We start from the raw sequence: 21,667 nt of genomic DNA, 5'->3' as shown, positions 1-21,667 counted from the left end.
GTAAACATCACTAGCCCGTTTTATAGAACAGGAAGGATAAGCTCAGAGAAATTAAGAAACAAGCCCAGTATCACACAGCTAGTGCATGACAGAGCCAAGATGAGAGCTCAGGTCTTTAGCATCCTTCCTGGCGTCCCTGTCTCCAGTCGCCCCATGGTGTCTGTTACTGCATAGGCGTGCAGGATGCATGTGTTAGACTAGCGCGTGCTCTCCGTGCACGCCCACTTGCATTGCTGCTGTCTTTCCACAGAGTGTTTTCCCACCCTGAGAATTCCATGCCTTGGCCTTGGCCTATCCCAAGCTCAAAATCAGCACCCTGGAAGGGGTGCTCTGGATAGACTGGAAGTCTGCACCCCACTGACCAGAGAAAGCATCACCAGGATAAGATATCAGCGTGAAGGCTTTCACTGTGACACCGGTGAGGAATAGACAAGAGAGGAGGGGAGGGGATGCCTCCTTCCTCTCTCTCCACCCTCAGCGATTTGTTTAATCATCATTCAGCAAACATCAGGTCCTGAAATGGATGCCGAAGACCTGACTGTACACAAGTCAGACTTCGGCCAGCCCTCTGATGCCCAGCTGGGCTTCTGCCTGTGTGGCATTTACTTCCCCTGGCAAGCTTGCTGCTGGCCAAGCAAGGTCTCCTCAGGAGAACTGGCGCTCACCAGCTGGGTTAGGAGAGTGCAGGGGCCTTGTGTGGCAGGGCCTGGGCCAGGAATGCAGCTATGCATTCTGGGGACCTCATCTAGGTTCCCTGTACCCGTGTCTCCTTCTCTGTAGAAGAAAGGCAACCCTACTTCCAGCATAGGCTGGGCTGAGGGTTCAGGGAAGCACCCCATTCCCGACACCCAACATGACTCCTTTCACATGGAGTTTGTCCTTCTCATACTCCTTTCCCTTCCGGCACTTGACCAGGCAAATCCTGGTGGTCTGAGCACCAAGACCCACTCCTCGGCCTTGATGCTGCCTGCATTTTAGCCTCAACCAAACCTGACTTATTTATATTGAGGGGGGCCTAAAAACACCCTGCCAGATAAACCTTCAACTTTGAGGAGTTAACACAATCAGCTGATTTTTTTCTTTTCTTTTTTTAGTGCAGAGTTAAACTAGATTCAGCTCAGGTTTTTGGTCTGCTTCAAACAGTGAGATATGGGGGGAGCAGCCCTCGGGGTGGGGGGAGATAAAGAAATCCAGGCTGTGGCGTGTTCACTGTCTGCTAACTGTGCGGAGCACCCAGCCCTTCTGAGTCTCAGTTTCCGTTTCTGTGGAGTGAGGGTAATAGTTTTGCTGAAAGAATCGAGAGAGGTGGAGAAGCTGGGAGAATGGAAAGCACTGCACCTCAAAGCATCTGCTTCCCCAAAGCTACTCGAATCTTCTCTTAATTTAGCTAAAGCTCCCCTTGGGAAAGAAACTGGCATCCCCACTGTCTTTCCACCTGAGACCACCCATCTCGTCTCCCAAAGACTCCAGCCCTTCCTGACCCAGCTGTTTGGCTCCAACTGGCCTGCGGTTGGCGCATCAGGCCTGCTGTTCTGGGAAGTCTCTTCTCAGTCCCGGTCCCTCAGGGAAACCAGACAGGCCATGGAAGGAGGGTAACTGGGAGGAAGTTGAGCCCCTTTTGGTGGGTGAGAAGACTGGGGAGGGGTCAGGGTTGTGGAGAGCCAGCCTGGGAGAAGCTGTCCACAAAGCTAAAAGTGTGGTCTTGTCTGGCCTTACATAGCATGTGTATATGTGTGTGTGTTCCCAGTACATTTCCTTCTAATTTTTAAAACCATACATAACGTCAGGGACATTTAATCCATATGGTTCTGATTCCTTAACACTTAAATCATCCAAATGTTGTTTTGTGGGATCTATTTGCAAATCTCTTTACATAAGCTTTTAACTCTTTCTCTCTCAAGGGTATCAAGGTAGGGTCCTTGGTGAGGTCTCCTTCCTTTCTGGGTCCCCACTTGCCACCCAGGTTGGTCAGAGGACTTGATCCCCTCTGCTCTGGGCACCAGCTGCTCAAGGCCTGCCCTCCAGCCTGGGAGTATCTGATGCTAAGTGGACTCCATATGCCAGCCCCACCACTTCCTGGTTGTGTGATCAACCTCCCATTAACCTTATCAAACCCCATTTTCCTCACCTGTAAAAAAAAAAAAAAAGATAAATAATAAAAACCTTAAAGGGTTGTTAGAGAAATTAAGCAAGATAATCTAGAAAGCCCATATCCCAGAGCACACTGTTTGCCTCCCACAAATTAAGCCCTCCTCTGTGCTCAAGAAGACGCTGAAGTGGGACATCAGCCTGTGAGGTCATTATTGAGGCTTCCTGAGATAGCAGCACCAAGTGGAGAGTCCAGAGAACCAAAAGGGTTTCCTGTCCATGGGAAGCAGAGATTAAAGTGGGGACAGAGCAGTGACCATAGTGGCCAGGAAGGTGGAGGGGGGTGAATGGCCCCCACTCAAGTGGGAGTAGGGGGGTCATGGACCCCCAGGACACCCTGCACTTGGTGCTTAATCCATTTGTGCATGGGAGGTTGGGAGAGCCTTATGGGACCAGATAGAGCATGGAGGAATGGGACAAGAAACTCAACTCCCCCTTATTTGAGGGACCTGGGTGTCACCCCTGAAAGCCTCCCATGCCCCCAGAGCACATGCTCCTGAAGCTTCTCCACAGGCTTTCCCACCACTAGCACTAGCCACAAAGTCCAGCTCCTTAGCCTGGAGTTCAGGTCTAAGATCTCCCTTGGTGAGAAGGTCTCCAACCCTGCACACATAGCATCCCCACCTGATCGCTCTCCATCCCTCCACTTGGGCCATTCCTAAGCATTCAATGTTCTTTTAAACTTTTGTTTCTTCACCTGTGTCCCCTGCCTCGGTGTCCTTTTCTTGTCTTTTCCACTGATAAATCCCTACCACTCTTCAAAGGCCAACTCAAAAGTCAACTCCTTTCCTAAGAAGGCTTGTAAAAACATGGTCTTACATTGTACTTATCTAGGATGAGCACTTGGGGCCTGGCTGGGAGCTGTGGCTAAGAAGTGGCTAAGGTCCTGTCCTGGAGGTCATTTTTCTGGTGGAGGATGAGCCCCATTCAGTCCACCAGCTTTCTGGGAAGGCAGAGTGGAGATCCAAGATGGCACCCATAGGAATGTCTGACGATTGGGGATGAGATGGAAGACCGGTGAGGGGGTTGAGAAGGTCCTGTCATGGCTCCCAGGGGCACCCCCGATGGCAGGGGCCCATTAGCCTGCTTTGATCTGGACCCCACCAGTGCCTGTGCCCAGAGAACAGGATTTGTTTCTCTGGCAATTCCAGACAGAGCGAATCCCAGACAGAGCTGAGTCTCTGGGGCGGAAGAGCAGATGCTCAGTCTAAAATTAGGCTGCTGCCTGCGACTTCATCTAGGCTGCGGGAGCTGATCTGCTCCTTACATCTGTCAGTGTGTAGTGGAGGCAAAGCGGAGCCCCTGTCTCCCTGTAGAGGCTGAGTGGTGATGCTGACAGCAGCTGGGGGTGGGGGTGTATAGCACTCTACAGTCTACCTGGAGAGCTTTCCTGCTCATTACCTGGTTGACTCCCCACCATTCCCCAGAGAGGGAACAGCTCCTCTGCCCCTACCTGACTCTGGCACTGAAGGTTCCCCTAGGAGGTTCCCAACCTGCCCAGTATCATCCCCACCACAAAGGGTCTGGGAAATTCTGGAACCCACCTCCAAATTCAGGCTCATGGGAGTGACACAGGTAGGAGCTGGGAGCATCTGGTTGAAGCTGAGGAGGATGGTAATCAAGGAAAATCTCTCCCTGCCTCTTCTTTGCTGTTCCCTCCTCCCTTCAGACATCCTCTGACTCTCCCCTTGCCTATCCAAGCAAGGGGTGCTCTCTGGGAAGAGTGGTATCCATTGGAGGCCTGCTTGGGGGTAAACCCACAGCCATGCCTTAATAGATTTTTCTGAGTTACAGTTTTCACAATGGCCTACAAGTCCCCAAGTAATCTGCCTGGACCACTTCACCTCAGGCGTGGCAATTGCTGTTGTCATTGCCTGTAAAGACCTTCCCTCAAGAGCTGTATGACTCAATTACCTGCTTCAAGTTGTTGCTCAGATGCTACCTTTTCCACAAGCCTTACTCTAACCACCCTATTTAAACTTGTGACCTGCTCACACCCTGCATTCCTGATTCCCTTATTCTGTTCAGCCTTGCTACCTTAGTATATGTTATGTAATTCACTTATTTATTGTGTTCCTTCTTATTGTCTGCCTCTTTGCTCTAGAATGTAGGCTCTCCAAAGGCAGGGTGTTTCTGTCCATGTGTGCACTGATGGACTTTAAGTCCCCACAGTAGAGCCTTATCTCTAGGAGGTGTTCACTGAACATGTGATAGAGAATGTGTATATTCAGGGGACCTGGAGGCTCCTAGTCCCAGGAAAGCATCCGGTTTTGACTGCTCTAGAGAATGCCCCATGCCCTGGAGACGGGGTCCCTGATGCAGGACTGTCTCCAGTTCCTCTCTGGCCCCCATTTACTGGCAACTGAGACCGATGATCCCTGTCTTGCCTCTCAGAGAATCTTGGAGATGACAGGAGGGCATGGGTGTGATCATGCCCAACACTATAAGGATGCCCAAGTAAGAGAGAGGTACTAACTAGCTAGCTAGCTATCCATATATATTTATTTGTCCATCTATCTATCTGTCTGTCTGTCTATCCATTCATCCACATAGAGAGAGAGGGTGATTACAAGGAGTTGTTCAGGTCATTATGGGAGCTGAAAAGTCGCCAGCTGGAGACAGGAGAGCTGATAGTATAAGTTCCAATCTGGAAGCCAACAGGCTTGAGACTGAAGAACAATTAATGCTTAGGTCCAAGCCTAAAGCCAGAATAAAACAATGTCTAATATCATACCATCAGGTAGACAAAGTTCCCTCGGCCATTTTATTTTGCTCCAGTCTTCCATGGATTTGTTGAGACCCAGCCACTCTGGGGAGGGCCATCTGCTTTACTCAGTCTATGGATATGAATGTCAATCTCTTTCAGAAACACTCCCATAGACATACCCAGAACAATGTGTGTCCAAATGTCTGGACAACCCATGGTCTGGCCAGTATGACACAAAAAATTAATCACATAAAATTAATCCTCCTCCCCATCCCCACCTAGGTTGTTGACCTCTGAGCCCGGCCTCAGTCACCAACTACAACTGCTTGCCTTTTCTCTCCAGGACCCTGACTTCCCCAGCCTGCCATCCTTAGGGACATTCATTCTCCTCCTAAGCTCCCCTGAATCAAGTGCCCCAGGACACTTGCTTGGATTCTTATCCAACCAGCTTCAGGATGTGGTTGAGGGTCAGGTTGCAGGAAATCAACAGGAGGACTTGGAGCACAGCCCTGGGAGGACTAGTTTTCAGGCTGGAAGGAGCATGACTGACTGTGTTAAGTGCTTGGGATTCCTGGGAGGTCAACACAGGCTTCATGTGCAATCCTAGGCAGAGTGACAGATGCCGTATTCCACAGTCAGAGGAAGCAGGGGAGAAAGCCTTCCAGGGGCCCTATTTATTGAAAACCTACTAGGTGCCTGGCATAGATTCCCAGAGCCCTTCCAACCTAGTGGGGCATCTGACACAAATACTATAATGCAATTAATGCCCCAGTGAGGTATGCAGAGCAAGTTACAGGGACATTGGGAAAGAGGACTTCTGATTCTACTGAAGGTGAGGCTTGGTCAGGAAAAATAAAAGAATATTTGAAGGAGACCTTATAGAAATAGTTCACTGAGTAATCAAGGAGCGTTCAAAGGGGAACTAGAGGGAGAGTCGGATGGAGAGATAGAAGGAAGGACATTCCAAGTAGAAGACACAGTCTGAACAAGGACATGGAATGTGAAGATTCATGTTGTGTTTAGGGTCTAGTGAATGATCCTGCCCAGGCCAGGTCCTTTCCTGGGCTTGCGTCTGTGTGGGAGAACTGCAAGGTCAAAGGATGGCAAAGTGAAGTTCTCACCTCCTGCCCCAAGAGGTCAGAAAGCCCACAGTGGCAGCAGAAGCTGAGCAGGGCCAGAGCAAGAACATTTCTAGATTGCTTTGTTGTTGAAGGGAGGGAGGAAGGGAAGAAGGGAAGTGGGTGCAAGGGAGAAAGGCTTCTAAATAAAAAGTGGCCTTCAAACTAGGTCCCACCCCTTCCTATATTCATCTCTCTTTCCCATGTCTTCGGCATCTTTCATTGCTCTTATTCACTGTAGTCATAGTGATAAGTCATCCCAGAATTTTCCTTCCCCTCTTACTGCTCCCAAAACTCTTTTTCTTGTCATACAATATTTACTTTGTCTTAATGTTTATGAGGTAGGATTTAATTATCATTCCCCTATTCCCCATTCCCTTGCTTTATGGGCTATTGTGAAAAACTGAGTCTTATATAATAGAGTATCCCCACAAAGGGCTTACATGGAAGTGAGGAACTTCTTTTATTGAGTATCTATTATATGCCAGCTTCTGTTCTTTTTTTTTTTTTAAAGATTTATTTATTTATGCATACAAGAACTGGGGTATAGGCCAGAGGTGTGAGGGGTAAGAGGATTCACCAGAGACAGAGTAGGGAACAGAACAGGCAGATTGACTGAAGTACACTGCTAAGGGGAGCAGCGGGTGAGACAGGAGAGGTCTGCTGCACCATGTGGGTAGCTCCCTAGCTGGGGATTGAACTCGTGCTGCCAGTCAGCTTCTGTTCTTAATATTTAAAGTGTATTTTTATTTTAACTTCATCAGCTTTCATTTAATTTTCACAATATTTCCCTGAGATGTGCTATCCTCCCCATTTTACAGTTATGAAAACGGAGGTTTGGGAATTAAGCAGCTACTAAGTATTAGAGTCAAGACCTGCCCTCACGACTGTCTTAACCCAAGCCTTAGAAGTCAACACACCACCTCTGTATCTCCCATTGGTGAGCACAAAGCCATGTACAGAGTAAATATTGGTTGATACTGATGACCTTGCATGTGAGTCCCTTGGCTTGGAGAAAACCTGTTCTCACAGCTGCCAGGGGAGTGTTCGGCTTGACTAATCTGATTTCCTGGAACCAAAGGCCCCACCCACTCCACTGTGGGGTGGGGGGGATGCCCACAGGGCCCAGCAGGAGTCCCAAGAAGTGCTGGTAGAAAGCCAGAATGAGACAGACCCAGGGTGCCGGCTAGGCAGATGTCTCCATCTGAAGCATAGAAGAGGATGCTTTTGCCATTTGAAGAAAACTGGTTAATGTGTTGGAGGCCACATGGCCTCTTATAGTTGTTTATTAGGCAATGTGGCCAGAGGGTCAGAAGTCTTCTTGGAGCAGCTCTGAAGACCTGTGAGGGTCCTGGCACTGAGTAAGGCATGACTGTGCACACAGAAGCACAATCTAAAGGGGCAACAGCTAGATAAGTGAAGTGACCACACATAGTGAGACGCAAGTCACAATGAAGTGTGCCAGGCTTAAGGAGAAGGAGGGGGGACCAGGGAAATCTTCACAAAGGAAGTAGCCTCTGGCTCGCCTGGGAGTCTGCATGGGAGTCTGCCAAGCAGATATGAGTGAGGGGAACAGTACAGGGAACTACATATGCAAAATGCACTTGGCAGGTTCAAATGCAGTGATTCTGTATGGCGGGAGCACCAGGAGTTAGGGATGGAGCAGAGAGAGGGAGTCTTGGACAGATAAATTGAGGTATGGATATAAAAGGCACTAAAAAGCAGGTTAGTTTAGCTGGGACCCGCTTGAATGTGTCTCAGAATACCACTGTGTGAAGGATAGATTGTAGGGGAGCTGGAGAGCGGAAATGGGGAGACACCTATTGTAACTGGGAGATGATGGTGGCCTGGAGGGATTTTGACTTTGGACTGAGGATGATGGGCACCCCCATTATGAAGAGAAGCATTATGGGAGGAACAGGTCTGTAGGTCATAATATGAAAACAAAGTAATGACTGTTGTCATTTATTGAGCATCTACTAGGTGCTGGTTACTCTGTCAAGGGCTGCTTCCAGTAACCTGTTAAACCTTCACCACAGCCCCTTGAGATGAGAAAGTCAAGAACTGCAACATTAAGTAACATGCGCAAGGTCACAGTTACAAGTGATCTGAACCCAGGTTCATGTGACTGTGAGCCCTTCGCTGCTACCACAGTATCAGGTTAAGGATGAAGTGAGGGCCTGACTGCATCAGAAGTGGGAAACATGAGTTCTCTGGGTTTCTCAGCACGTGACTGCCATCAACTCTGTATGCACATATTGTTGGGCGATTACCCACATATACATAGTACACACTACACATACTCACTGCATGCACCCTGAGAGTCCAGGAAATCATAGCTGTGGGGCATAGTGGGATGACTGGTCGGTAAGTGCAAGAGTTAGAAGAAGTCATCCAGAGACCCACAGGCAGGTGGCTGGGCACAGTCTGACACTGTGGCAGTCCAGCTCCTTCCAGATGACAGTTTGTTCTCAAACTGTATCTGTGATTTGGTTAGGAGCCAGAAACAAAATTTCTGAGAGAGACAGCCTCCTGGATGGCAGGTCAGATGCCATGCTGCCCTCTGCTCAGTTTCTTTTAGCTGGTGAAGTCTCTGCAGTCTAAATGGTGGCTTTACAAAACCAAGCCCTGTGTGTGTGTGTGTGTGTGTGTGTGTGTGTGTGTGTGTGTGTGTAGTATTTCCATGGAAACAAGCATTCAGCCATCTAGCCTGGGACACCTGGACCATGGCCTCTCTGCATAGCCTCGATGTAGAATGAATCTTCTCTCCCCACTTATGTTGCCCACCACCCCCACCCCACCCCCCAACCCAGGCTTGGCACTCTTCAGTGCAGCCTTCAGCAGGTTGATTGGGATGATCTGTTTACCTCCCAGTCTCCATTCTTGTATGGAGCTCCTAGAACACAGGTTTGTGTGTTGTATGTTCCCAGAACAGGGAAGGGGCCTGATTCATGTCTGAGGAATGAAGGAATGTGGGACGGGCCCCAGGGCCAAGCTCTGGGAATTTCTCAAGCCCTGGCCCAGCTACATACTGGGGATGGGCTGGTAGGGAGAACCAGCACCTGGCACCACCTTCCTTCTCACCTGGGGCTTCTCCAGCGACGGGATGGGAAATGTGCCCTGGGCTCAGGGTAGGGATGGTAGTTCCTGAAACAGTCAGGTTTAGGCTGTTAGCCTTGAAGCAGGGCCACCTCCTCCCACTTTCTCTTTTTCTCTGAGCTCTGAGACTGAAGTTCTGAAGGCTTTCTGCCCTCCAGTGCAAATGGAACCCAGAGTAAGGATGGGGCTGAGTCTCAAGGTGGGACAGGTACCTTGGGTTATGGGAGGACCTGGGTAGAGGCTCCCAGGTTGACTCTCCTGGCCTGGATGATGACTACAGCTGGATGGGGACTGTGTGGCTCTAGGGGTGAAGGGCAGGATCTGGGGGGCTAGGGAATCCAGTGTAACTGTGCCAGGCACAATTAAAATGCTCTGTAAATTGGACTTTCCTCATACCTTCCCTTCCGTCTTGTGGCCAATTGAGGACTGCGTATTTGAGGGTTGGGGTAGGGGTGTGTAAGTGACAGGAATGGACACAGGGCAGGATCTCTATGACCCAAGCAGACAGGGTAAAGGAGAAGTGAGTCCTAGAGCCCTCGGTGGCTTTTGCAGGCTTTTATTGGGATTTACCAGGTACACGGCTGGCAAGGGGTGCCAGGGGGCTGGGATGCTGGCAGGCCTTCCAGCCCCCAGCAAGTCTTCACTCTTTCTGGGCTCTCCGGCCTTCTCTGGTGATCTCTGCTTCTCATCTGGCATACCTGTGACGCTGTCCTTATAAGCCCAGTCTTAGCTCAGGTGAACCCACTTACACATGCCCACACCCCACTCCAGGTGCCCGCCATCGGGCATGCTTTCAGGACTGCAGGGATCCATCATCAATTCTAACAGCGGGAGGGCAGAAACTTACCCTACAGGGTGCCCCAGGCTGCCTGGATGAGACCGCAGGGGAATTTGCTGAGAGCAAGGGTAGGGGAGAGACAAATCCTAAGCTACAGAAATTTGGAACCAAGGAGTAGTCCAAGGAGAGAGCCTTAGCAGGTCAGCCTTCCAGGGGTGACATCTTGGCCCAGCTTCCTGAATATCAACCAGAGACAACTAAGAACCCCCACCTTCCTTCCCAGACCCCAGCCAAGGACTCTGGAGCTTCAGCCACAACTGAGTTGGACAATTCTGCCCCTTCTATGGTTAGTTTGATTTTCAACTTGACCCCTCAAAGCTCAGCATTCATCCATTTAACAAACACTCGTAAACTTACTAGTTAATGTAAAGTTCCTTGTAACTCCCAATCTGAAGAGAGGTGAGGTCATTCCTAGCTGACTACAATTTTGGGTGAGGGGTGTTTCTGTAGAGAAAGAAATTGAACTACCAGTGGCAGGAAGGTGGCAGCACAGGAAAGTGTCTAAATGCACAGGGAGGTTTCCATGGGGAGGGGGAGAGGCTCATCCTGGAGCAGGAGCAAAGCTATCTTCTGAGCCTTTATGCAAATGACAGAAAGTCACCCCCAGCATATGAATTATAACAAGACTTTCTCCTGCTTGGAACTGCTTCCAGCTAGGAACTAGTAAGCTGAGCATCAGGGCTAGGCCTAGAGTGGAGTGAGAGGTGGGTACCTGGCCCAGGAGCACCCTGTCCTAGTTGTCCTACTCGAGGGAAGGGCCTCTATCAAAGACAAGTTTGATTCAGGTGTGAAGGACAATAAGCAGAGTAAAAAGGGCATTGAGATAAAGGAAAAGCCCATGCAAAGGGCCCCCCCCCACCAGGAGCGAAAGCTGGTGCAAGTTTGGATGTGGGGGTGTCGATAACAGGGCAAATGTCCCTGAGCTGCAGGAGATGCAGCTAGCGAGTGGAGCCTTGCAGGCCAGATCAGGGAGTTTGGCCTTTCCCCTTGGGGCTTTGTCAGATGGGTTTGACCTAATTAGCCCTGTGATTGGGCTCCGGGAGCTACTGGAAGATGGGGAGACTGGTGTGATGGTGGTGATCACAGAACAGCTGGGAGGCTTGGTGGTTGGTCAGCAGTGTGCAGGTGTGCATGTGGGCTTGCAGGTGTGCTTGTCTGTGTCCAGCTGCGATCACACCTCCCTTCACTCCCTGCAAGCACTGGAGTTACAAGTGTGGTGCCTGTTTGGAGGTCAAGTTCCCTCCACTAAAGCTGATGGTCTGGGAGGGATTTGTTTGCTGTGACCTAGCTTTGGAGAGGTTGGAAGCTACTGTATAGAGAAGGCACAGAAATCTCAAGGGCCTCTAGCCTTTTCTCCTGGCTCAAATGGTCTCTGATCACAGGTGACCCACTCCCTGTAACAGACAGGCCCTTGAATTTGAGGCTATCACTTTGGAGTCAGAGAAAGCTGAGGCTCTGGGAAGCCCTGGTCAGCACAGTGGTATTGCCCTGTGTCCTTGAGCTTTTATGACCTGGAAACGGGGTGCTTCTTTCAATTTTGCACCCTGGGCCCTTAGTTTGCTTCATTATAGTCCAACTTTCCCCCCAGCCTCCATAAATTTCAAAACTAAGACTGTTCCTAGCCAGCCCAGGCCAAATCTGGAGTCAAAAGTCTGGGTCAGCGTTGGTTCAGCTGTGGCAGGGTTGACCTGGGGCAAATCCCCTGATGCGGCAGAGCCTCACCTGTGCCTCTGTAACACAGATGCTAGTGATGTTTCCAGGCCTTGTCTGTTCTGTTCCCTGATGAAGGTGCCGAGCCGGGTGGGGGCCTGAGTGAGTGGGACCTGCCCCAAGTGCACTGGGGACTGGCCCAAGCATGGACTAACAGGGCTCAATTTTTGAGTCCTGGGATCTGGCAGCATCTGGTAAAATCAGGCCACTGGGAAGCCCTGGGGTGCAAACCTCTCCCCTTCCCCCACAGCCTGGAGCCCAGGGAGGCCCTGGGCAGACCCTCCCTGCCTAGCATTTAATTAAGGCATCTTCCTGCCTTAGGAGGCTGGGGCTTCCCGAGCAGAGCTGGGCTGGCACGGGAGAGCAAGTCCGTGAGCGCGCACTTTGGGGACTGCGATGGACGTCTGCCTGGCCCGGGTGCGGTCAAGGCGGGGCGCAGAGCTCCAGGGCGCCGGCGGTGGCCACCGGGCTTCCCTGACTGCCTTCTCCGGAGAACCCGGGAGGAAATGACAGCGCGGGAGCCGGGGCAGGCTCGGAGGGAGGGGCAGCGCCGGGAGTGACACGGCCTGTCACGGAGGAGGCCGCGCAGACCCTGCTGCGGCCGCCGGGAGCCGGGGATTCCCCAGACGCAGACCCTCCCCTGGCAGCCGCCCGCCCTCGGTACCCAGGCCCATCGTGGCCCGGGCCGCGAGGGCTTCCCGGAGCGGCCGGGCGGGAGGCCGGGCAGCCGAGACCCAGCGGGCGGGAGAAGCGCCCCGGGAGGGCGCCGGAGTCCCCCGGGCTCGGCGACAGGAAACTCTGGGGAGTGAATGGAAAGAAGTGGGTGGTCCGGCCCCTGCGACTTCCCCTGACATCACTGCCCAAATAAGGAGCTTCCAAGCGGCCGCGGGGCGGCCCGGAGCCGCGCCCGCCGCCGGCGCCCGCCCGCCAGCCCGCCCCGCGCCCACCCCGCGCCGCGTGGGCCGCCAGCGAGCGCCCCGGGCACCGCCGGGCGGAGCCGAGCCGGGCGGAGCCGAGCGAGCGGGTGCTCCCGAGCCGCGCGGAGGCCGGGCGCGCAGCCCGGCGCAGCCCAGTTCAGCGCGGCGCAGCCCAGCGTGGAGCCGCGGAGCCGCGGCCGCCCGGCAGGTAAGCTGTGAGCGCCCCGCGCGCCGCGCCCCGCCGCGGCCTGGCAGCCCCGGAACCCGGCACGGCCGAGCGGGCCGACAAGCCCGGCCGGAGTCGGCGGCGGAGGGACCGGCGCGAGCTGGGCGCTTGGGAGAGGGCTGGGCGCGGGCGCGTGTGCAGGAACGCGTGGTGCCAACTCCCGGGACCTCCCGGACTCCGCCAAGCCTAGGGGTTGCCTGGTGCACGCGCTCTCCACCTGCGTTTCCCAGACACTACTTCTGTCACCGCCCTGGGGTGACACAAGCGTTCCCGCGTTCACACTTTTCTCGCACACCCGTGCCTGGCACGGCCCCTCTCGCCCTTGGCGTGCACAGCATGCTGCAACGGAGCAGACCTCACCCCGGCAAGCCTCACACTCTCACACATGGTGGGACAGCTCGCTGGTGGGAACCTCTGAATTGGAAGCCCTGACCAGGCTTCCCTCTGGGGGCGGTGGCAGTTTCAGTCAGAGCCCATCAGACTGGGGTTTCTTGGGCACACTGGGAGAGTTAAACAGCTAGTATTGCTCTGACTCTCCCCCCCCCCCGCCACTCCCACCCCCTTGCAGAATGGCGGGGGGGGGGGGGTGGGTGGGGGGGACACTGTAGCTGCTATGGCCAGGAGGGTGTGGCGCTTGACAGAGAGCTATTACCAGCCTCACAGCCCGGTGTTTCTAGAGCAGCTTCACTCCCTGGGCACCCTCCCCTCACACATGCTTGGGTTCCAGACAGGCGTGGTAGTGGCTGCAGAACAGGTGCAGGTGGCCTGTCAGCTTCGGCATCTTGCAGGGGGCTCTGTGCAGTGGCTGCAATTGCTTATTGATAAAAATATGTACTGTATTTGTTGCTGTTTTGATGAAGAACATAGGAGAAACTGATAGTCACTTATGACTCTGGGCAGATTCCTTAATCTCTTCCCGGTTTCATTTTATCATTTGAAAAATGAGGATGAGGATCCTCAGAGGAATATTGTCAGGGAGAGTTGAGATCACACAAGTGAAAATGGTTTGTAAATAGAAAGCTCTGTGCACATGCCAGTGACTGTAATTTGGATGATTCTGGACTGGTATTTGCCATGTCTCTGCTCTGTGACTTCAGGAGACTGAACATCATTTCTGTTCATTCATCTGCAAGAAAAGGGGCATTAATAAGTGCCCCGTGTGCTTCCTGGCAAAGTCCTCCATGTCTGTTCTGTGAAACATTAGTTGTGAATGTTGTCCCATTGGTAAAGGTTTCTCTGTTCTAGTAAGTGTCACAAATTTGCAAGCTCTCTATCACCCTTCTAGCCAGTCACAATCTGCTCTGATAAGAGAAAGGCTCTGAGAAGTCCTGCAATAGAGAACCTGTTTAACTTTGTCAAAGCCTACATTTCCCTAGTTTACCTGAAGCCCTTTTCAAGTTATACCTGAGAACATGGTGCTTTAGGGGTTACCAACAGAGATGATGTGGTGTGGTAGAGTTGCAAACAAACTTTGAGAGCTAAGTTCTACTCGTCTCCCTCAGTGGAGAGTCAACAGAAACCCAGAGAAGTTGAGTGACACCTCAGGGATCAGGGTCCTCGATCACCCAGCAGTTCGTGGTAAAGCATGACCAGAACACAGACTCCTCATCCAGTGTGCTCACCACATTCAATTGTATCCCAGAAGTAGACAGTTCTCTTCTGGAGCCAGTCTTTCTGCTTTGTATGGATACTGCAGAATGCATTTGACAACATAAGGATTTAAATAATTTACTGTTGATTGAATGAAATAATGATCAGGTACCTACTATGTGTCATCTGTCTTGGGGACTTTAGCATGTAAATTTCAACCAGATGTGAAATCTGTAATGAAGCATGATGCTGCCAGAGTCATCGCACACACACACACACACACATACACACACACTTCTACATACTCATACATCCCTCTACAACACTTCTACACACAAATCCCTCTCTCCCTGCACTCTTACAAATGCTCACACACTCACATGATCCTGTAAACTCATTCCCAGACACATTCCTTGCCATGCATGCACACTGCTGCATTTACACACACACTTACCCGCTGCTATACATGCACACCTCTACTCTTCTCTTACATACACATCTCCCCTGCTGTACTCCAAGCTGCAGCCAGGAGGCACTCATGGCAATGGGCTCCCCCAGAGGAGTATTGGGCTTTAGCAGGGTCAGGCCAATGTTTGCATTTCGCTGGGTTTCCCGTTTCTCCCCTTTTCTGCCATACTTGCTCCGGCCCCACCCCGACTTTTTTTGGTCAGCTGTTGTCGGTCACACATGATGTGTCTGAAACAGCTCTGGCCTCTACTGTGTTATTTGTTTTAATCAACTGTCAATAAGCTCTGTTGAGGAAGGACTTGATATCATTTGTTTGATTGGAATTCCCAGTGCCTAGCAGAGCACCTGGCACAGAGGAGAGGTTCAATAAGCATTTGCTAAATGAGTGAGTGAGTGCTTGGGTGAGTGTCTGGTGGCTGCTAGGATGGCTGTGACCCAGGTCTGCATCTGGGGGCATTCGATGAACATGTCTGCTGAGTGCTTTCTGGGAGTGGGGCACCTTCTAGGGGTTACATATGAAAACAATGTAATAATCCTTTGCTCATGGAACTTGCATTCCAGTGGGAAGAGACAAAATGAATAGTAATGAACATGATAGTGCTAAGTAGTGATAGAAAATGCAAAGAAACGCAAACAAGCCAGTGTACTGGGGAATGTCATGGGAGCAAGGGGGAAAATTAAAGGTGGGGGTCCAGGGAATTGACTTTTATCCTGAGACCTGAATAATGAAAAAATGACACCTGTGTAAAGATTTGGAAAAAGAGTATTCCAAGCAGAAGAGCAGGTACAAAGGCCCTGTGGCCTGAAGGAGCTGGGCTGAGGGCACATGGAGAGACCACGCTTGCAGTTCACTGCTGATTCTTTCACCGGCACCCTTTGGAGGGGATAACGGCTGTTGTCTGATCTAGGACCTAATTATCTTTGTGGTTCAAACACTAAAGCCAAGCTGGGGGCGTCTACCAATGGACAGCGGTCTTTGGTGAAGTGGTGGTCTTTGGGGGACAGGCTGCCTTGGCTATCTCAGAGGGCTGCCATCTCCATCTTGCTTACCCCCTCCCCCCAATGGAAAAAGGATTGGACTCCCAAGGTCCCTCCCAGCTCTACTGTAATAGAATTTGATGCTGTTCATAGAAGGTTCGAGACAGTTAAGGTGGTCCATCTGGAGGGATGGTGAATTAGTTGTGCTGTTTCTATTATTAATAACCATGATGTCATACATCTGTGCGGTTCCTGTTAGGCTACAGAGCACTCTCCTATTATCCTGTTCACTCTGTGGATTAATCTGCCAAGTGGGGTCGGGGGGAGCAGAGGGGTGGATGGTGGAGAGAGAGCTCAGACACTGCTGCAGGCTCACCAAGCTGCTTTACCCCCTGAACCCTTGCTTTCTCGGCTGCAAAGCAGGATTGAGGAGACCCTCTCTTTTGAGGCCTTGGGAAAAGAGGATGAAGTGAGAACTTGCATGTCAGGAACCTGGCACCTTGTCCTAGGCACTTAGTAGTTATTGTATCATCATTGCAGATGAGGAACTCAGGGCTAAGAGAGTGTGGCTCTTTTTGGCTCACTTCTGTATCCAGTCTACCCTGGTCAGGTCTTATGGGCACATAGTAGGCTTTTAATAACTATTTTGTTGAATTTATTTGCCTAAGATTGCATTGCTAGTAAAGGGCAGAAGTAGGCCTCAAACCCAGGACTTTGGTCACACAAAAAAGCCTTTTCATGAAGATCACACTATTTGGGAATAACTGTCATGGTTCATAAAGATGCATCTTCACCCCCACCCACATTGTGGATGATCAGAATTATTGTTGCTTTGTTGAGAATTGGGTTCTTAGGGTGTTCTTTGTAAACCAATAGATGAATTTCTTAAGAAAAATTTAGAACCTTCTGCAAAAGTGTTAGATGTGGGAAAACTTCTTGAGAATTGAGAGCAGTGGTTCTTAGCCAAGGGTGTCCTTTGCTGTCACCTAAGGGCTTTTAGCATAGCAGTTCCAAGTTCCACCCCAATTGTCTGATTCACAGCCTTTGGGGATGGCATCAGGCATGTGGAGAAATACCCTGGTGCTAGAAATTCAGTCTGGGATCCAGAAGCTGGATGCCAAGAAGTCTGGCAGGTCCTCCATCTGCCTCCATTTTCTATGCATCCTTAGCTATGGCTCTAACTCCTTCATCCTGGTCCTTGCCAACCACATGATAGGAGCCTGAGCTGGGGACCCCACAGACCTGAGTTTGCACCTCTTGCTTTCTAGCCATGTACCTCAGCTGAGTTCCTTTATCTCTTCTCAGCCTCAGTTTCCTTGTCTGTATATAGAAATGCTCACACTTTCCCACAGAGTGTATTGTAGGAGACCACCTGTGTCAGCTACTTGTGAGGTATCTGACTGGCACATAATGTGTGAGTTGTAAACAATAGTTTCAGTTATAAAAATTGAATGATGCTAATAAAAACAACTTTAGTATATGTTAACTGGTAGCTACTAAAAGGGTCAATAAAATGGACCTTTTTTTTTAAAGATTTATTTATTTATTTATACAAGGCACGGTGTACAGTCAGAAGCGCGGGAGGGTGAGAGAATTCACCAGAGCCAGAGCGGGGAGCAGAGCAGGCAGAAGGACCGAAGTACACTGCTGAGGGGAGCAGCGGGCGGCAGGAGAGGTCTGCGCGCCATGTGGGACCCTCCTCTCGTGGCCAGGGAGCAGCTGGGAATCGAACCAGCGCTGCAGAGGCTGTGGGCAGCTTTGCAACCCAGTGCTCAACCGCTTCGCCACCGGGGAGGCCCTAAAATGGACCATTTTGCTCCAAACACCAACCTTTTGGGAAGTGTATACTCCCCAGACTTCTGCATTACATAATGCTGGCCCTGGTGGCGAGCTGAGGACTCAGTGGACCCAGGGCCAGCATTACTTCCAAGCCACTGACAGATCCAAGGGCTCAGAGCAGGGGGTGTGGGGTTTGGAGGTCAGCGTTGAGTTCAAGCTTATGGTCCCTGGTGTCAGCCTGGTTTCCTCTCTCCTGAGGCCAATGCGTGGGGCAGCTGGCGGAAAATGCTGGGCTGTGCAAGTCCAGGAGGTTATGTTTCTATCCTTATCCTGTCACTCATTTATTGATCGTGGTGGATTGGGCCCTTCCCTGGGCTCAGCCCTGAGCCAAGCACTAGGGGAACCTGGGTCCTTGTGAAGCTCAGGGCAGCACCTTTGCCACTCGCTGATCATGTGGCCATGGGCAGGTTGCATTTCCTTTCCAGATAGGATTCCAGATAGGATTCCAGATAGGATTTCCAGATAGGATTATTCTGGCTGCTTCACCAGAGGAATATTTTGTTGAGGGGCCCATCCATCTCTGGAGTGCTGGCTAGGTTTTAGCTCTCCACTTGGGTGGTCAGGTAGAGGACAAGACCTGAAGAACCAGGAATAACTTGAATCTGCTGCTGTGTGATTTGCTGCATTTTTAAAAAGCTCTCTGTGCTCCCTTTTCCTCAATTATGAACTGTGTAATGTTACAGCATCTTCGTTGTAAGGAACTATGAGCGTTGGGTTAGGTGATGACAGAAAATACCTGGTCCTCAACAAATGCAGTCCCCGCTTCCTTTCTGTCTGGCTTTTGACTCTACCTCCTGTGCATTGCCACTTTTGGATAGTCTATTCTATCCATCCCTGCCTACGTTCAGCAAATACCCAGGAATGGGCAGGTGTGGACAGACAACCAGATTGGAGTCCAAGGAAATAAGCACATGCCCCTTGGTGGAAGGTGGGCATAGGAAAGTGGTTCCAGACCAAGAGGAAGCAGGACCAGGATGTGGAGCTGGGAGTCCTGGGTTCTGTCTAGAGCTGCCATTATGCCACTGTGTGTCATTTGCCAGTGCCCTCCCCTCTCCGGACCTTAGCGTTCTTGCCCAGGCCAGTCTTTGGGATCCCCTGGCCCTATTCTGGCCCGAGAGGTCTCCATACCTTTGATGGGCAAGTGCTGAGTGGCATAGTAATGGACCAGGCCAGCTGGGCATAAGGGTGTCACCAGCTTTTTCTAGTCTGGGCTCTCCTGGAATTGATTACTTGGAGAGGCCAGCAGAAACTGGACAAGGAAGAGACAAGGAAGGTTTCAGGTTGGCAGACCCTTTCATGGTAGAGGAGTCAGGTGAAGGGACATTAATGGCATTCAATGAAACTTGAAAAGGGCATTGCTCCATTTTGTCTTTTTTTTTTTTTTTTTGAGGCATGTTTTATTTATTTGTTTGTTTGGTTTTTGTTTATACATGCACTGGGTACAGTCAGAAGCGCGGGAGGGTGAGAGAATTCACCAGAGCCAGAGCAGGGAGCAGAGCAGGCAGAAGGACCGAAGTACACTGCTGAGGGGAGCAGCGGGCAGCAGGAGAGGTCTGCGAGCCATGTGGGACCCTCCTCCGGTGGCCGGGGAGCAGCCGGGGATCGAACCGGCGCTGCAGAAGCCGCGGACAGCTTCGCAACCCAGCGCTCAACCGCTGCGCCACCGGGGAGGCCCTCCATTTTGTCTTAAAGAAGACCCAAAAGGCTCAAAGTCACCTGCTTTCCAAATTGCTTTTCCCTTATTTGAATTCAGCTGGATGGGAGGTACTTTGAGGTTACAGGATGGAGACAAAAGGTTGCAGTCTTGCAGCATAAAGCTGAACATCCAGCCAATCATTTGCCAAATATCTGTTCAATGCTACAAAGTGTCAGGCACTGGTCCAGGCACATGAAAATAGCAGTGACCCAAACAGTGCCCTCCTGGAGCGTGTAGAAGAGCTGGGGGCAGCATACCGCAAACAAAAAGAGCCGGTAGGTGTGTGATACATCAAGGGGGTAAGTGCCATGGAGAAACACAGAGCAGAGTAAGAAGTTAGAGAATACCAGGGCAAGGATTCAGGGAGCTCTGTGTGTAGGTCACTCGGTGAAGTTGTACCTGATAAGGTGACATTTGAGCAGAGCCATAAAGGAATTGTTGAACTGAATAGACTAATTTAAGTAGACTTTTCTTTCTCCTTGAGGTTCATAGGGGTGTATGGAAATATCTCATTTGAAGGTGAAATGGTCAGCTCAACCAGGCAGCTCAGATGCTGGGCTATCCTGCTTTAAATACAGGATACTGAGTCTTAATTCATGTAGTATATAACTGAACTGGATAGGGTGCCAAGTGAATTAGGCTTAAGCTTCCAAAGTCCTGTCCACATTGACTGCCTCATTCAGCCCTCTGAGGAGGTAGAATGTGTTGCCTACATATTCAGATGTGGTGCCTGAAAATGCTATTTGTAGAATGACAAGTCCAGGACCACAACTCAAGTGAGAGGGGCAGAGTGGACACTCAAGCCCAGACTCTGCTGCCTGTCGGACACTATAATTCTCTTTACAAGGCCCATCGATAACCCAGCATACCAACTTGTATACAGTACAGGAAAATGTCAATTTCATGAAAACAAAATTAAATCTGTCAACTAAAGAGAAGCTATGACTGAATGCAAGGTGGGATCCTGGAACAGAAAACAGACAAGTGTGGAAAAATTGGTAAAATACAAATCAAGTCTGTGGTTTAGTTAACAGTAATGTACCCACATCAGGGTCTTAGTTTTTACATGTCCCTTGATTATACAAGATGTAAACATTCAAGGCAGCTGGGCAAGGGTCTATGGAAGCTCTGTTCTATCATTTTCTGTCAGTATAAAATTTATTCCAGGTCAATTTATATTTAAAAACACATAAATAGATTCACATACTCTTCAACTAACTGGCCTCCTCATCATGGCTTAGGAAAGCCATCAGGAGTTATTAAGTAATTGAATCCCTGCTGCTAGCAGTCACCCCAAGCATGCTACCTAGAGTTACATATTGAGAAATGACAAAATGATGAACCAGTGCCCTAACCACACATTTGGATGTTCATTTGGAGAGCTCCCCCCTACAGAGATTTCCCTGGGGAGTTTCTAGTAGACCCCAGAACCTTTATTTCACGCCATACCAGGCATGCCTTTTCCATGTAGCATACAGGTGGTTTGCAGCCATGTCACCTGATCATGTGGATGGCAGTGACTAATGGCTGTGAAGGAGATGTGTGAGCTTGTGAGAACAGAATCAGAACTAGAATGGCGTTAACGGTAATCTGGTTTTCTTTGATGATAGATAACATTGTAGGGCGTGGTGGGCAGTGTCTGCTAGAATAAGGGAAAGAATCCAAGGTCAAGGGGTGACAAGGTCTTGTCTGTTCTCTCCGTGAGTCCCCATTCACAAAACAAGTGAGCTGGCTTAGGTGAGTCTCTGAGGACTCTGGCTGAAAACCACTGATCCCAGACGAGTAGTTGGTCCAAGCCGCCATGCAGCTGCCAAGGGATCCTGCTAAGCCTGCCTGGGAGACTTGGTCTCCTCATGGTTTCTAGAGGACTTGTAGCCACCCCACACATTGCCTGGCATGTGGGCATTTGGTGCCACCCAGAGTTATAGGAGAAAAGGTGCCCGGGGGGGGCAGGTAACCATCATCAGGTTACTTGAAAGTGTTTAATGTTTAAACATGTGGAGTAGCCACTCCAAGATAGGCTCTTTATTTTAATCAGACTCGGATCTTGTGAAATATAGGACTCCTGAATTTTTCCTGGTGTGTTCTGCAGAATACAAGGGCTGCAGGTGGAAAGATATGTTACAGGAGAAAATAAAAGGCCATAACGTCTTTATTCTGCAGGACTTTTAACTCAATATACAAAAGTGCACTGGAACACTCAACAATAGCGAAAGTGTGTGTCTAGAGGTGAATATTATGTGCAGTTTTCCAAGTTTCATTGGTTGATCAGGAAATTCATATATATTTATATATGTATGTGTGAGGATATGTGTGTGTGTGAAAAAGAGAGA

At 50.4% G+C, this 21,667-nt stretch overlaps 1 protein-coding gene across 4 annotated transcripts in view; it reads left to right on the top strand.

The window, feature by feature from the left end:
* HIVEP3 (HIVEP zinc finger 3) overlaps positions 1-21,667 on the top strand; it is a 375,474-nt gene that overhangs the window by 255,621 nt on the left and 98,186 nt on the right. Inside the window, exon 1 of one of the 4 annotated variants that reach the window (XM_054691194.1) lies at positions 12,709-12,745. The exons of the other annotated variants lie outside the window; for them this stretch is intronic. The gene's annotated coding sequence lies outside the window, so the exon portion shown is untranslated. Of the gene's footprint in view, positions 1-12,708; positions 12,746-21,667 lie in introns of those variants that run through there. 4 annotated transcript variants of the gene reach the window in all.

Source organism: Talpa occidentalis, unplaced genomic scaffold (assembly GCF_014898055.3).
Source record: "Talpa occidentalis isolate TD23 unplaced genomic scaffold, MPIMG_talOcc4v2.1 talOcc4.9, whole genome shotgun sequence".
In the NCBI taxonomy this organism is placed as follows: Eukaryota; Metazoa; Chordata; class Mammalia; order Eulipotyphla; family Talpidae; genus Talpa; species Talpa occidentalis.
Note: the sequence above shows the minus strand (reverse complement) of the source record. Positions and strands in the feature narration are given on the sequence as shown.